Genomic DNA, 13,414 nt, shown 5'->3' on the forward strand with positions numbered 1-13,414 from the left:
CGTCCATAAGGAACGACGTAGACGCTGATTTCGGGAATAATTTGTAAATATGTATCATGAGTTGCGAATAGATACACCAGGGTAACCATATCCACGGTCAATAAAAAGCTATAACCGATCGGCTATACGCAATTGCAATGATTACGTCATCTGTTTCTCGTATCGAAGGTATGCCCATAGCTATTACCAATTGACTGGACGACAACGTGTCGAAGCTACTTAGGCTATGCTACCATGTTAGCTTATGTACAAGCGGCCTGTTGGTTTATATGGATGGCTCTCGTCTTGTATGCGCGAGATCCCGGGTTCGATTCCCAGCCAACAATTTCTTGTCCTTTTACATTTTGTCCTTTTATTTTGATTTGCACGATTGATGAACATGCAGCATTTGAATGTGTTGCATTCTAACTACCAAAACGGTATAATTTGTTTTCATGTTTTCACGGTCAGTAAATGGCTATCCCCGATAGTATATATAGGCAATTACAATGAATAAGCCATTTATTAATCGTGTCGAAGCTATCTAGTCGCCGTAAGCACATGAATTACCTATAGATGATGCCTCGAAGCTACGTGTAGATGTAAACGCACAGGCTTGAGTGAGCATTATTACGTGTAGATTACGTCCATAAGGAACGACGTAGACGCTGATTTCGGGAATAATTTGTAAATATGTATCATGAGTTGCGAATAGATACACCAGGGTAACCATATCCACGGTCAATAAAAAGCTATAACCGATCGGCTATACGCAATTGCAATGATTACGTCATCTGTTTCTCGTATCGAAGGTATGCCCATAGCTATTACCAATTGACTGGACGACAACGTGTCGAAGCTACTTAGGCTATGCTACCATGTTAGCTTATGTACAAGCGGCCTGTTGGTTTATATGGATGGCTCTCGTCTTGTATGCGCGAGATCACGGGTTCGATTCCCAGCCAACATTTTTTGTCCTTTTACATTTTGTCCTTTTATTTTGATTTGCACGATTGATGAACATGCAGCATTTGAATGTGTTGCATTCTAACTACCAAAACGGTATAATTTGTTTTCATGTTTTCACGGTCAGTAAATGGCTATCCCCGATAGTATATATAGGCAATTACAATGAATAAGCCATTTATTAATCGTGTCGAAGCTATCTAGTCGCCGTAAGCACATGAATTACCTATAGATGATGCCTCGAAGCTACGTGTAGATGTAAACGCACAGGCTTGAGTGAGCATTATTACGTGTAGATTACGTCCATAAGGAACGACGTAGACGCTGATTTCGGGAATAATTTGTAAATATGTATCATGAGTTGCGAATAGATACACCAGGGTTACCATATCCACGGTCAATAAAAAGCTATAACCGATCGGCTATACGCAATTGCAATGATTACGTCATCTGTTTCTCGTATCGAAGGTATGCCCATAGCTATTACCAATTGACTGGACGACAACGTGTCGAAGCTACTTAGGCTATGCTACCATGTTAGCTTATGTACAAGCGGCCTGTTGGTTTATATGGATGGCTCTCGTCTTGTATGCGCGAGATCCCGGGTTCGATTCCCAGCCAACAATTTCTTGTCCTTTTACATTTTGTCCTTTTATTTTGATTTGCACGATTGATGAACATGCAGCATTTGAATGTGTTGCATTCTAACTACCAAAACGGTATAATTTGTTTTCATGTTTTCACGGTCAGTAAATGGCTATCCCCGATAGTATATATAGGCAATTACAATGAATAAGCCATTTATTAATCGTGTCGAAGCTATCTAGTCGCCGTAAGCACATGAATTACCTATAGATGATGCCTCGAAGCTACGTGTAGATGTAAACGCACAGGCTTGAGTGAGCATTATTACGTGTAGATTACGTCCATAAGGAACGACGTAGACGCTGATTTCGGGAATAATTTGTAAATATGTATCATGAGTTGCGAATAGATACACCAGGGTAACCATATCCACGGTCAATAAAAAGCTATAACCGATCGGCTATACGCAATTGCAATGATTACGTCATCTGTTTCTCGTATCGAAGGTATGCCCATAGCTATTACCAATTGACTGGACGACAACGTGTCGAAGCTACTTAGGCTATGCTACCATGTTAGCTTATGTACAAGCGGCCTGTTGGTTTATATGGATGGCTCTCGTCTTGTATGCGCGAGATCACGGGTTCGATTCCCAGCCAACATTTTTTGTCCTTTTACATTTTGTCCTTTTATTTTGATTTGCACGATTGATGAACATGCAGCATTTGAATGTGTTGCATTCTAACTACCAAAACGGTATAATTTGTTTTCATGTTTTCACGGTCAGTAAATGGCTATCCCCGATAGTATATATAGGCAATTACAATGAATAAGCCATTTATTAATCGTGTCGAAGCTATCTAGTCGCCGTAAGCACATGAATTACCTATAGATGATGCCTCGAAGCTACGTGTAGATGTAAACGCACAGGCTTGAGTGAGCATTATTACGTGTAGATTACGTCCATAAGGAACGACGTAGACGCTGATTTCGGGAATAATTTGTAAATATGTATCATGAGTTGCGAATAGATTCACCAGGGTAACCATATCCACGGTCAATAAAAAGCTATAACCGATCGGCTATACGCAATTGCAATGATTACGTCATCTGTTTCTCGTATCGAAGGTATGCCCATAGCTATTACCAATTGACTGGACGACAACGTGTCGAAGCTACTTAGGCTATGCTACCATGTTAGCTTATGTACAAGCGGCCTGTTGGTTTATATGGATGGCTCTCGTCTTGTATGCGCGATATCCCGGGTTCGATTCCCAGCCAACATTTTTTGTCCTTTTACATTTTGTCCTTTTATTTTGATTTGCACGATTGATGAACATGTAGCATTTGAATGTGTTGCATTCTAACTACCAAAACGGTATAATTTGTTTTCATGTTTTCACGGTCAGTAAATGGCTATCCCCGATAGTATATATAGGTAATTACAATGAATAAGCCATTTATTAATCGTGTCGAAGCTATCTAGTCGCCGTAAGCACATGAATTACCTATAGATGATGCCTCGAAGCTACGTGTAGATGTAAACGCACAGGCTTGAGTGAGCATTATTACGTGTAGATTACGTCCATAAGGAACGACGTAGACGCTGATTTCGGGAATAATTTGTAAATATGTATCATGAGTTGCGAATAGATACACCAGGGTAACCATATCCACGGTCAATAAAAAGCTATAACCGATCGGCTATACGCAATTGCAATGATTACGTCATCTGTTTCTCGTATCGAAGGTATGCCCATAGCTATTACCAATTGACTGGACGACAACGTGTCGAAGCTACTTAGGCTATGCTACCATGTTAGCTTATGTACAAGCGGCCTGTTGGTTTATATGGATGGCTCTCGTCTTGTATGCGCGAGATCCCGGGTTCGATTCCCAGCCAACAATTTCTTGTCCTTTTACATTTTGTCCTTTTATTTTGATTTGCACGATTGATGAACATGCAGCATTTGAATGTGTTGCATTCTAACTACCAAAACGGTATAATTTGTTTTCATGTTTTCACGGTCAGTAAATGGCTATCCCCGATAGTATATATAGGCAATTACAATGAATAAGCCATTTATTAATCGTGTCGAAGCTATCTAGTCGCCGTAAGCACATGAATTACCTATAGATGATGCCTCGAAGCTACGTGTAGATGTAAACGCACAGGCTTGAGTGAGCATTATTACGTGTAGATTACGTCCATAAGGAACGACGTAGACGCTGATTTCGGGAATAATTTGTAAATATGTATCATGAGTTGCGAATAGATACACCAGGGTAACCATATCCACGGTCAATAAAAAGCTATAACCGATCGGCTATACGCAATTGCAATGATTACGTCATCTGTTTCTCGTATCGAAGGTATGCCCATAGCTATTACCAATTGACTGGACGACAACGTGTCGAAGCTACTTAGGCTATGCTACCATGTTAGCTTATGTACAAGCGGCCTGTTGGTTTATATGGATGGCTCTCGTCTTGTATGCGCGAGATCACGGGTTCGATTCCCAGCCAACATTTTTTGTCCTTTTACATTTTGTCCTTTTATTTTGATTTGCACGATTGATGAACATGCAGCATTTGAATGTGTTGCATTCTAACTACCAAAACGGTATAATTTGTTTTCATGTTTTCACGGTCAGTAAATGGCTATCCCCGATAGTATATATAGGCAATTACAATGAATAAGCCATTTATTAATCGTGTCGAAGCTATCTAGTCGCCGTAAGCACATGAATTACCTATAGATGATGCCTCGAAGCTACGTGTAGATGTAAACGCACAGGCTTGAGTGAGCATTATTACGTGTAGATTACGTCCATAAGGAACGACGTAGACGCTGATTTCGGGAATAATTTGTAAATATGTATCATGAGTTGCGAATAGATTCACCAGGGTAACCATATCCACGGTCAATAAAAAGCTATAACCGATCGGCTATACGCAATTGCAATGATTACGTCATCTGTTTCTCGTATCGAAGGTATGCCCATAGCTATTACCAATTGACTGGACGACAACGTGTCGAAGCTACTTAGGCTATGCTACCATGTTAGCTTATGTACAAGCGGCCTGTTGGTTTATATGGATGGCTCTCGTCTTGTATGCGCGAGATCCCGGGTTCGATTCCCAGCCAACAATTTTTGTCCTTTTACATTTTGTCCTTTTATTTTGATTTGCACGATTGATGAACATGTAGCATTTGAATGTGTTGCATTCTAACTACCAAAACGGTATAATTTGTTTTCATGTTTTCACGGTCAGTAAATGGCTATCCCCGATAGTATATATAGGTAATTACAATGAATAAGCCATTTATTAATCGTGTCGAAGCTATCTAGTCGCCGTAAGCACATGAATTACCTATAGATGATGCCTCGAAGCTACGTGTAGATGTAAACGCACAGGCTTGAGTGAGCATTATTACGTGTAGATTACGTCCATAAGGAACGACGTAGACGCTGATTTCGGGAATAATTTGTAAATATGTATCATGAGTTGCGAATAGATACACCAGGGTAACCATATCCACGGTCAATAAAAAGCTATAACCGATCGGCTATACACAATTGCAATGATTACGTCATCTGTTTCTCGTATCGAAGGTATGCCCATAGCTATTACCAATTGACGGGACGACAACGTGTCGAAGTTACTTAGGCTATGCTACCATGTTAGCTTATGTACAAGCGGCCTGTTGGTTTATATGGATGGCTCTCGTCTTGTATGCGCGAGATCCCGGGTTCGATTCCCAGCCAACATTTTTTGTCCTTTTACATTTTGTCCTTTTATTTTGATTTGCACGATTGATGAACATGCAGCATTTGAATGTGTTGCATTCTAACTTTCAAAACGGTATAATTTGTTTTCATGTTTTCACGGTCAAAAAATGGCTATCCCCGATAGTATATAGGTAATTACAGTGAATAAGCCATTTATTAATCGTGTCGAAGCTATCTAGTCGCCGTAAGCACATGAATTACCTATAGATGATGCCTCGAAGCTACGTGTAGATGTAAACGCACAGGCTTGAGTGAGCATTATTACGTGTAGATTACGTCCATAAGGAACGACGTAGACGCTGATTTCGGGAATAATTTGTAAATATGTATCATGAGTTGCGAATAGATACACCAGGGTAACCATATCCACGGTCAATAAAAAGCTATAACCGATCGGCTATACGCAATTGCAATGATTACGTCATCTGTTTCTCGTATCGAAGGTATGCCCATAGCTATTACCAATTGACTGGACGACAACGTGTCGAAGCTACTTAGGCTATGCTACCATGTTAGCTTATGTACAAGCGGCCTGTTGGTTTATATGGATGGCTCTCGTCTTGTATGCGCGAGATCCCGGGTTCGATTCCCAGCCAACAATTTTTTGTCCTTTTACATTTTGTCCTTTTATTTTGATTTGCACGATTGATGAACATGCAGCATTTGAATGTGTTGCATTCTAACTACCAAAACGGTATAATTTGTTTTCATGTTTTCACGGTCAGTAAATGGCTATCCCCGATAGTATATATAGGCAATTACAATGAATAAGCCATTTATTAATCGTGTCGAAGCTATCTAGTCGCCGTAAGCACATGAATTACCTATAGATGATGCCTCGAAGCTACGTGTAGATGTAAACGCACAGGCTTGAGTGAGCATTATTACGTGAAGATTACGTCCATAAGGAACGACGTAGACGCTGATTTCGGGAATAATTTGTAAATATGTATCATGAGTTGCGAATAGATACACCAGGGTAACCATATCCACGGTCAATAAAAAGCTATAACCGATCGGCTATACACAATTGCAATGATTACGTCATCTGTTTCTCGTATCGAAGGTATGCCCATAGCTATTACCAATTGACGGGACGACAACGTGTCGAAGTTACTTAGGCTATGCTACCATGTTAGCTTATGTACAAGCGGCCTGTTGGTTTATATGGATGGCTCTCGTCTTGTATGCGCGAGATCCCGGGTTCGATTCCCCGCCAACATTTTTTGTCCTTTTACATTTTGTCCTTTTATTTTGATTTGCACGATTGATGAACATGCAGCATTTGAATGTGTTGCATTCTAACTTTCAAAACGGTATAATTTGTTTTCATGTTTTCACGGTCAAAAAATGGCTATCCCCGATAGTATATAGGTAATTACAGTGAATAAGCCATTTATTAATCGTGTCGAAGCTATCTAGTCGCCGTAAGCACTTGAATTACCTATAGATGATGCCTCGAAGCTACGTGTAGATGTAAACGCACAGGCTTGAGTGAGCATTATTACGTGTAGATTACGTCCATAAGGAACGACGTAGACGCTGATTTCGGGAATAATTTGTAAATATGTATCATGAGTTGCGAATAGATACACCAGGGTAACCATATCCACGGTCAATAAAAAGCTATAACCGATCGGCTATACGCAATTGCAATGATTACGTCATCTGTTTCTCGTATCGAAGGTATGCCCATAGCTATTACCAATTGACTGGACGACAACGTGTCGAAGCTACTTAGGCTATGCTACCATGTTAGCTTATGTACAAGCGGCCTGTTGGTTTATATGGATGGCTCTCGTCTTGTATGCGCGAGATCCCGGGTTCGATTCCCAGCCAACATTTTTTGTCCTTTTACATTTTGTCCTTTTATTTTGATTTGCACGATTGATGAACATGCAGCATTTGAATGTGTTGCATTCTAACTACCAAAACGGTATAATTTGTTTTCATGTTTTCACGGTCAGTAAATGGCTATCCCCGATAGTATATAGGCAATTACAATGAATAAGCCATTTATTAATCGTGTCGAAGCTATCTAGTCGCCGTAAGCACATGAATTACCTATAGATGATGCCTCGAAGCTACGTGTAGATGTAAACGCACAGGCTTGAGTGAGCATTATTACGTGTAGATTACGGCCATAAGGAACGACGTAGACGCTGATTTCGGGAATAATTTGTAAATATGTATCATGAGTTGCGAATAGATACACCAGGGTAACCATATCCACGGTCAATAAAAAGCTATAACCGATCGGCTATACGCAATTGCAATGATTACGTCATCTGTTTCTCGTATCGAAGGTATGCCCATAGCTATTACCAATTGACTGGACGACAACGTGTCGAAGCTACTTAGGCTATGCTACCATGTTAGCTTATGTACAAGCGGCCTGTTGGTTTATATGGATGGCTCTCGTCTTGTATGCGCGAGATCCCGGGTTCGATTCCCAGCCAACATTTTTTGTCCTTTTACATTTTGTCCTTTTATTTTGATTTGCACGATTGATGAACATGCAGCATTTGAATGTGTTGCATTCTAACTACCAAAACGGTATAATTTGTTTTCATGTTTTCACGGTCAGTAAATGGCTATCCCCGATAGTATATATAGGCAATTACAATGAATAAGCCATTTATTAATCGTGTCGAAGCTATCTAGTTGCCGTAAGCACATGAATTACATATAGATGATGCCTCGAAGCTACGTGTAGATGTAAAGGCCCAGGCTTGAGTGAGCATTATTACGTGTAGATTACAGTGGCGGAGAAACAGGGGGGGTTGGGGGGTTTTAACCCCCCCACTTTTTGAAGAGGGGGGGTTGGCCCACACAATCAACCCCCCCTAGTTTTTGCCAGTAATGTTCTGTTATAGCCTATGTTATGTGCTCCAAATGGCATAATAAATCAAATTATTAAATTTGAAATTGTTAAAGTCATTTCAACCTTTTACCTGGTAGGCTACATCAACAATTAACGACCGAAAACCGAGTTAGAATTGACCGACACATTATTTCTAGCCCCTTTCCCCCACCTTGCGCATTGGAACTTGTAGCTCATAGCGCTAACTTCACCCCACAACAGAAATACACAAAATAACGTTTTGTTGCTGTTGAATAGCTTTGGAACTGTATACACTTGCCAACTTCAACGAGGTGAAGGAAGGAAAAGAAAAAGAAGAAAAAGAGAAAAGGACCAAAGGATGGAGTAGAAAATACGGCAAGAAAACGGGAAGAGGAAGAGGAACAGTGACAAAATTATTCGAATTTGTAAAGCAAACAGCAGATATCACATCATATCAGTGAGCATGAAAATGGCGTTCCACGATAAACAGCCTCCAAACCATGGGCGCAGATCCTGGTGAGGACAGCGGGACGCGTCCCCACCAACTTTTTCAGTAGTGGGGACATGATATACCGTGTCCCCACCAATTTGTCTTTGCATTTCAAGTTCCCCTGTATGGAACTTTGGCGCAGTTTGATCCAGCATTGTGCAAATGACATGCAGCAGTTCTCATTTTATTGTATTTTATCCACAGTTGTAAAATATAGGACGGAAATCGCATTTGCGGCAGTCTATATTTGTTTTCTGGGAGAGGACCCCAGACCCATCGTATATACAAAAGTCTACTTGGATTATTTGTCCCCTGATTTTCTTTCTGCAGACGCCCATGTATTTCTCCAAACTAAATTTCTAAGCAATGAGATCTAAAACTTAAGGAGGTTTAGGAGCATCATTAGGTCTGGGAAGTGTTATTTCCGGCGATCTGGGAGGTATATTTGCCCCAAAAAATCGTACGCTACGCGCGAACCCATGGTCGCGCTCCGCTTAGATAGTGTCATAGAACAGACACGCGTCCCCACCATTATCCAAGACTGATCTGCGCCCATGGTCAAAACTGTCGATGTGTGTAGTGTTCGGTTTCGGAAATATCTGGTATATTTTTATTTCCTTCAACGAAATTTTTTAGTAGCCGTCTGAATTTTCGAAAATTCCCTAACCAACATTCTTCATCATACTTCATCATACTCGTGCAATTTTGACCCGTCTGTTAGGGTTTGAAGGAGGTTTTTCTATATCGGTTGTCCATAGATGATATTTTGTGCAACATTATGGGTATGTTTTGAAGTGAATTTATTCACGAGAATTGTGAATTTTCAAATTCTGAACAGTGGGGCTGACGGATATTGTGGGCCGCGATGAAGAATCACCTACAAAAGCAATGATCCACAGGATATGTGATGAAGTCGAACATGATGTGTGACTGGTGACAATCTTCAAAAAGGTTATAGATGAGAAAAAAAGTATTTGGAAAAAACTTGGTTGTCAGGCAAAAGTGTACATATGGTTGGTCAGTTTCAAGCCATTTCAAGTGCCATTTCCGGTGATCTGGGGGTACCAAAACCAGAAATTTTCTTGTACGCTGCGCGCCAACCAATGGTGGCGCTCCGCTTAGATAGTAATACGCGCCCCCCGGGTTAGAAAATCCTGCATACACCCCTGGTTAAATCCAGCTTTTCAAGGCCTGGGCAGTGCCATTTACTGCAATCTGGGAGGCAATATTTGCCAAAAAATTCTTGTGCACTTCGCGCCAACTTATGGTGGCGCTCCACTTAGATAGTGAGCCAGCAGTTATGACTTTTTATTTCATCAATGGCCTGCAACCCCCCCCCCACTTCTGACAAGAAATCTCCGCCACTGGTAGATTACGTCCATAAGGAAAGACGTAGACGCTGATTTCGGGCATAATTTGTAAATATGTATCATGAGTTGTGAATAGATACACCAGGGGAACCATATCCACGGCCAATAAAAAGCTATAATCGATCTGCTATACGCAATTGCAGTGATTACGTCATCTGTTTCTCGTATCGAAGGTATACCCACAGCTATTACCAATTGACTGGACGACAACGTGTCGAAGCTACTTAGGCTATGCTACCATGTTAGCTTATGTACATGAGGCCTGTTGGTTTATATGGATGGCTTTCGTCTTGTATGAGCGAGATCCTGGGTTCGATTCCCCGCCAACATTTTTTGTCCTTTTACATTTTGTCCTTTTATTTTGATTTGCACGATTGATGAACATGCAGCATTTGAATGTGTTGCATTCTAACTACCAAAACGGTATAATTTGTTTTCATGTTTTCACGGTCAGTAAATGGCTATCCCCGATAGTATATATAGGCAATTACAATGAATAAGCCATTTATTAATCGTGTCGAAGCTATCTAGTCGCCGTAAGCACATGAATTACCTATAGATGATGCCTCGAAGCTACGTGTAGATGTAAACGCACAGGCTTGAGTGAGCATTATTACGTGTAGATTACGTCCATAAGGAACGACGTAGACGCTGATTTCGGGAATAATTTGTAAATATGTATCATGAGTTGCGAATAGATACACCAGGGTAACCATATCCACGGTCAATAAAAAGCTATAACCGATCGGCTATACGCAATTGCAATGATTACGTCATCTGTTTCTCGTATCGAAGGTATGCCCATAGCTATTACCAATTGACTGGACGACAACGTGTCGAAGCTACTTAGGCTATGCTACCATGTTAGCTTATGTACAAGCGGCCTGTTGGTTTATATGGATGGCTCTCGTCTTGTATGCGCGATATCCTGGGTTCGATTCCCAGCCAACATTTTTTGTCCTTTACATTTTGTCCTTTTATTTTGATTTGCACTATTGATGAACATGCAGCATTTGAATGTGTTGCATTCTAACTACCAAAACGGTATAATTTGTTTTCATGTTTTCACGGTCAGTAAATGGCTATCCCCGATAGTATATAGGCAATTACAGTGAATAAGCCATTTATTAATCGTGTCGAAGCTATCTAGTCGCCGTAAGCACATGAATTACCTATAGATGATGCCTCGAAGCTACGTGTAGATGTAAACGCACAGGCTTGAGTGAGCATTATTACGTGTAGATTACGTCCATAAGGAACGACGTAGACGCTGATTTCGGGAATAATTTGTAAATATGTATCATGAGTTGCGAATAGATACACCAGGGTAACCATATCCACGGTCAATAAAAAGCTATAACCGATCGGCTATACGCAATTGCAATGATTACGTCATCTGTTTCTCGTTTCTAAGGTATGCCCATAGCTATTACCAATTGACTGGACGACAACGTGTCGAAGCTACTTAGGCTATGCTACCATGTTAGCTTATGTACAAGCGGCCTGTTGGTTTATATGGATGGCTCTCGTCTTGTATGCGCGATATCCTGGGTTCGATTCCCAGCCAACATTTTTTGTCCTTTACATTTTGTCCTTTTATTTTGATTTGCACGATTGATGAACATGCAGCATTTGAATGTGTTGCATTTTAACTACCAAAACGGTATAATTTGTTTTCATGTTTTCACGGTCAGTAAATGGCTATCCCCGATAGTATATAGGCAATTACAGTGAATAAGCCATTTATTAATCGTGTCGAAGCTATCTAGTCGCCGTAAGCACATGAATTACCTATAGATGATGCCTCGAAGCTACGTGTAGATGTAAAGGCACAGGCTTGAGTGAGCATTATTACGTGTAGATTACGTCCATAAGGAACGACGTAGATGCTGATTTCGGGAATAATTTGTAAATATGTATCATGAGTTGCGAATAGATACACCAGGGTAACCATATCCACGGTCAATAAAAAGCTATAACCGATCGGCTATACGCAATTGCAATGATTAAGTCAACTGTTTCTCGTATCGAAGGTATGCCCATAGCTATTACCAATTGACTGGACGACAACGTGTCGAAGCTACTTAGGCTATGCTACCATGTTAGCTTATGTACAAGCGGCCTGTTGGTTTATATGGATGGCTCTCGTCTTGTACGCGCGAGATCCCGGGTTCGATTCCCTGCCAACATTTTTTGTCCTTTTTACATTTTGTCCTTTTATTTTGATTCGCACGATTGATGAACATGCAGCATTTGAATGTGTTGCATTCTAACTTCAAAACAGTATAATTTGTTTTCATGTTTTCACGGTCAATAAATGGCTATCCCCGATAGTATATAGGTAATTACAGTGAATAAGCCATTTTTAATCGTGTCGAAGCTATCTAGTTGCCGTAAGCACATGAATTACATATAGATGATGCCTCGAAGCTACGTGTAGATGTAAAGGCCCAGGCTTGAGTGAGCATTATTACGTGTAGATTACGTCCATAAGGAAAGACGTAGACGCTGATTTCGGGAATAATTTGTAAATATGTATCATGAGTTGTGAATAGATACACCAGGGGAACCATATCCACGGCCAATAAAAAGCTATAATCGATCTGCTATACGCAATTGCAGTGATTACGTCATCTGTTTCTCGTATCGAAGGTATACCCACAGCTATTACCAATTGACTGGACGACAACGTGTCGAAGCTACTTAGGCTATGCTACCATGTTAGCTTATGTACATGAGGCCTGTTGGTTTATATGGATGGCTCTCGTCTTGTATGAGCGAGATCCTGGGTTCGATTCCCCGCCAACATTTTTTGACCTTTTACATTTTGTCCTTTTATTTTGATTTGCACGATTGATAAACATGCAGCATTTGAATGTGTTGCATTCTTACTACCAAAACGGTATAATTTGTTTTCATGTTTTCACGGTCAGTAAATGGCTATCCCCGATAGTATATAGGCAATTACAGTGAATAAGCCATTTATTAATCGTGTCGAAGCTATCTAGTCGCCGTAAGCACATGAATTACCTATAGATGATGTCTCGAAGCTACGTGTTAGATGTAAAGGCCCCTTCGCTATCTAGTCGTAATTGATTTGAATACAAAGGCTGTTGTTATGAGGGTGGCAGCAGTGATGGTTTATTCAGGGGCAGGGGAATTTCCATGCTTCATTGCAGGTTTATAGTGTATGAGAGAAGGAAGCGAAACATAGATTTGTGGGAATAATGTGTTACAGCTGGAATCGGGAAACAAACTTAGCAATATGTTTGTTGTTTATGCAGTGGGTGGGCGCATATTCAATTCTTCCACAATTCACAAATAGGTAACATGTAAAGCAGCACACATACACACTCTCACAGAAAAATTACAAGAACAGCAAATG

Source organism: Apostichopus japonicus, chromosome 15 (genome assembly GCF_037975245.1).
Source record: "Apostichopus japonicus isolate 1M-3 chromosome 15, ASM3797524v1, whole genome shotgun sequence".
Classification (NCBI taxonomy): Eukaryota; Metazoa; Echinodermata; class Holothuroidea; order Aspidochirotida; family Stichopodidae; genus Apostichopus; species Apostichopus japonicus.